Source organism: Tarenaya hassleriana, unplaced genomic scaffold (genome assembly GCF_000463585.1).
Source record: "Tarenaya hassleriana unplaced genomic scaffold, ASM46358v1 Cleome579, whole genome shotgun sequence".
Classification (NCBI taxonomy): domain Eukaryota; kingdom Viridiplantae; phylum Streptophyta; class Magnoliopsida; order Brassicales; family Cleomaceae; genus Tarenaya; species Tarenaya hassleriana.
Genome location: NW_010968323.1, coordinates 4,624 through 9,336, shown reverse-complemented (window position 1 = coordinate 9,336; position 4,713 = coordinate 4,624). Strand labels below are relative to the sequence as shown.

Sequence of the window (4,713 nt, the reverse complement as noted above, 5' to 3'; positions counted from 1 at the left end):
AAGTGTAGTGGGCCTTGGTTGCTTATTGGATTTAGGCCCAAGAACATGTAGAAGGTCTTGTGTATGAGTGTTGCTGCATTTGCTCGTCCAAGCTAGAGAGTTATGTTCATCTGAGCATGTCTTCATCAGATCTTCATCTTCGATATTATCTCCTTCTTCAGTCTTCAGATTGTCCGTGAGTGTGCATTGGTGGTGATCTTCATCGTTTTGTCCTTCAACATTCCCCCTCAAGATTGGCCGGCCAAACTCAATGAGGCCAATCTTGGAGAGACATTTGCTAAGGACAAATGAACTTGTAGCCTTGGTGAGAATGTCTGCGAGTTGGTCTTGGCTTCGTGTGTATTTTGGAGTGATAAGCCTTTGAGTGATCTTCTCCCGAATGAAATGGCAGTCCACTTCTATGTGCTTCGTTCTCTCGTGGAAGACTGCATTCTCCGCTATATGTATTGCTGCTTGGTTGTCACAATGAAGTGGTGTTGGTTCCTTTGACTCGATTCCAAGATCTCGCAATAGTTGCCTTAGCCATAGTATTTCACTTGTCGCTTAGAGTTTTTAGCTTTGACTTCTTTTTGTCATAGCACATCGTTTGAATCTGGTTTTTTTCTCGAGAAAATTTCTGTTCTATTGTTAGCAAAAAAAAGCCCGAAAAAGAAGAACCATTGAAGCATCGAATTTTATCTCTTTAGGTGTTTGATTTTTTTTTCTGACGAGTAGAGAGTTATCCGAAAAAAAAAACACTTAGAGTTTTTAGCTTTGACTTCTTTTTGTCATAGCACATCGTTTGAATCTGGTTTTTTTCTCGAGAAAATTTCTGTTCTATTGTTAGCAAAAAAAAGCCCGAAAAAGAAGAACCATTGAAGCATCGAATTTTATCTCTTTAGGTGTTTGATTTTTTTTTCTGACGAGTAGAGAGTTATCCGAAAAAAAAAACAAGGTTGAATTGTTCCGAGGGTTTCAGTCTTCGGAAATGGCGCAGATTCAGTTGAAGCATCAGCCTCCGTCTCCGAACGGCACGGCGGCGAGTGCATCTCAGGCGACTATGTCGCTGTACGTCGGCGATCTCGACCCTAGTGTCACCGACGCACAACTCTTCGACCTCTTCAGCCAAGTCGGCTCGGTCATATCCGTCAGGGTTTGCAGGGATATGAACACGAGGAAGTCGCTTGGATATGGCTATGTCAACTTCAGTAACCCTCAAGATGCTGCTAAGGCAATGGATATTCTGAATTTCACTCCTTTGAACAACAAGGCAATCAGGATCATGTTTTCTCATCGTGATCCCAGCATCCGCAAAAGTGGTTTTGGAAATATTTTCATCAAGAACCTGGATAAGTCCATTGACAACAAAGCCATGTATGATACATTCTCTTCGTTCGGCAACATTCTTTCCTGCAAGGTTGCCACTGACTCATCTGGCGAATCTAAAGGCTATGGCTTTGTGCAATTCGACAATGAGGAATCGGCTCAAACTGCTATAGATAAGCTGAATGGTATGCTCATGAATGACAAACAAGTCTTTGTTGGTCGGTTCCTTCGTAGGAATGACAGAGAAAATACTTCAGAAGGAGCAAAATTCAATAACGTCTTTGTGAAAAACCTCTCTGAATCAACTACTGATGATGATCTGAAGAAAGTTTTTGGTGAGTACGGATCAATCACTAGTGCTGTAGTGATGAGGAATGGAGATGGAAAGTCAAAGTGTTTTGGATTTGTGAACTTTGGAAATGCTGATGATGCTGTTCGTGCTGTTGAGGCTCTTAATGGGAAGAAGTTTGACGAAAAAGAGTGGTATGTTGGAAAGGCCCAGAAGAAGTCTGAAAGAGAGCAAGAACTCAGAGCTAAGTTTGAGCAAAGCCTGAAGGAGGCCGCACAAAAGGTTCAGAGAGCAAATTTGTATGTTAAAAACTTGGATGATAGCATAACTGAAGAAAAACTGAAGGAGTTGTTCTCAGACTTTGGCTCTGTTAGTTCCTGCAAGATTCTTCGTGACCCTAGTGGAATCAGTAAAGGTGCTGGCTTTGTGGCTTTTTCAACTCCTGAGGAGGCATCTCGAGCTATCACGGAGATGAATGGTAAGATGGTTGGTAGCAAACCACTCTATGTAGCTCTCGCACAGAGAAAAGAAGAGAGAAGAGCACAGCTTCAGTCTCAGTTCTCACAGATGAGAACTGTGGGTATGTCCTCTGCTTCTCCTCATATGCAGATGTTCCCCTCTGGTGCTCCTGGGCTTGGCCAACAGTTTTTATATGGGCAAGCTCCTCCTATGATTCATCCTCAAGCTGGATTTGGTTTCCAGCAACAGCTGGTTCCGGGTATGAGGCCAGGTGGTGGTCCTGTCCCGAACTTCTTTGCTCCTTTTGTACAGCAAGGACGGCAAGGACAGCGGCCAGGCGGGCGTCTTGGCGGGGGGCCCATGCACATGACCACGCCACAGATCAGATGTTTCCTAGAGGACGTGGATATCGTCCTCGAGGCCGCAATACACCAGAATCTCTCATCTCCGACATATCGGGTGACATCTTCTATGGGCAAGGTACTGGTTTTGGACTGCAGCAACAACCCGTACATGCTTTGGCCTCGACCCTTGCCAATGCATCTCCCGAGCAGCAAAGGATGATGCTGGGTGAGAACCTGTATCCACTGGTGGAGCAGCTAGAGAGGGAGTTAGCGGCGAAAGTGACGAGAATGCTTCTGGAGATGGACCAGACTGAGGTTCTGCACCTGCTCGAGTCACCCGAGGCTTTGAGGGCCAAGGTCGGGGAGGCCATGGAGGTGCTTAGGAGCGCTGCTTCTTCTAACCCAGTGGATGAACTTGCCTCACTCTCATTGGAATGATGACAGAACCAGCCAACATCAAAACCTCGTTCCTTGGATTCTGATTTGATTCGGATCCATGAATCATGACAATGGGTTGTGTCTGGTTTTTTTTTTATATATTTTGGTTTCGTTTTGAAATATTCACCCTTTTCTACTGGATTTTGATTTTATCGATACAGACCGATGAAATTAAAAAAAAAAAGTAGAAAAATAAAATGCGGAAATTAAATTAGAAAGAAAGAACAAAAGAGAAAAGAACGGGAACACTTTTATTGCTACATCTCTTCTTTCTTCTTACATTATAATGAAAATGACTCACATATTTATAGGAAAACTATGAGACAAATAAAAAGGAAATAGAAATAAATAAGATCGATACACAATATTTGATATAATATTATGTCCATTATTATTTCTAATCATATCTTAAAATCAATATTTCCTTCAATCACATATTTATTTTCCTATTTCCACATTCCCCCTCAAGATTGATTTTGAAAGAATGCAAAAATCAATCTTGAAAAGATAATGCGATAAAAACCCATAGATATTTTCATTGTCTTTTGAAAAATTCATAAACACCAAATTTAGTTCTTTTAGAGAGTATTACCCATTTTCAAATCACTTCGCTTGACTTTGAAGTTCTACCTTTAACTCTTTTTGTCATAGCACCTCGCTTGATCTTAGAGTTTTTAGGTTTGACTTATTTTTGTCATAGCACCTCGTTTGATTTTGGGTTTTTACTCTTCTTTGAACGATTTGGATATATGAATATCCAAAACTAAAAAAAAAGAAGAGATTGATAAAAAAAAGATATAGAGCAAATCGAACCAGGCTCTTATACCATGTAGAAAAATAAAATGCGGAAATTAAATTAGAAAGAAAGAACAAAAGAGAAAAGAACGGGAACACTTTTATTGCTACATCTCTTCTTTCTTCTTACATTATAATGGAAATAATCCATACATTTATAGGAAAAGTTATTGAAAGAAATAAGGAAATAAAAATACGAAAGAAACAAATAAGGCAAAATATAATTATCACGATATATATTTTATTCTTAATTGATATTATGCCTTTAATTATTATCAATCATATCAAATCTCCATATTTTGTTTCTATTTCAACACGTCCAAGCTAGAGAGTTATGTTCATCTGAGCATGTCTTCATCAGATCTTCATCTTCGATATTATCTCCTTCTTTAGTCTTCAGATTGTCCGTGAGTGTGCATTGGTGGTGATCTTCATCGTTTTGTCCTTCAACATTCCCCCTCAAAATTGGCCGGCCAAACTCAATGAGGCCAATCTTGGAGAGACATTTGCTAAGGACAAATGAACTTGTAGCCTTGGTGAGAATGTCTGCGAGTTGGTCTTGGCTTCGTGTGTATTTTGGAGTGATAAGCCTTTGAGTGATCTTCTCCCGAATGAAATGGCAGTCCACTTCTATGTGCTTCGTTCTCTCGTGGAAGACTGCATTCTCCGCTATATGTATTGCTGCTTGGTTGTCACAATGAAGTGGTGTTGGTTCCTTTGACTCGATTCCAAGATCTCGCAATAGTTGCCTTAGCCATAGTATTTCACTTGTCGTGTTTGCCATGGCTCTATACTCAGCTTCCGCACTTGACCTTGCCACCACGTTTTGCTTCTTGCTCTTCCATGTGACTAGGTTCCCGCCTACAAACGTGCAATATCCTGTGGTTGACTTGCGGTCTATTCTGTCTCCGGCCCAATCTGCATCACAATAGGCGATAATCTCCGTGTGTTTGTTGCGTTCCATATATACTCCTTTGTTTGGTGTCCCTTTCAAATACTTTAAAATACGATCCACCATTTTCCAGTGTCTTGTTGTTGGAGAATGCATCCATTGACTCACCTGATGTACAGCAAAACTCAAGT

At 40.8% G+C, this 4,713-nt stretch overlaps 1 pseudogene; it reads left to right on the top strand.

The window, feature by feature from the left end:
* The first annotated feature begins 802 nt into the window (after window positions 1-802).
* LOC104798765 lies at window positions 803-2,871 on the top strand (annotated as a pseudogene).
* Window positions 2,872-4,713: the final 1,842 nt, after the last annotated feature.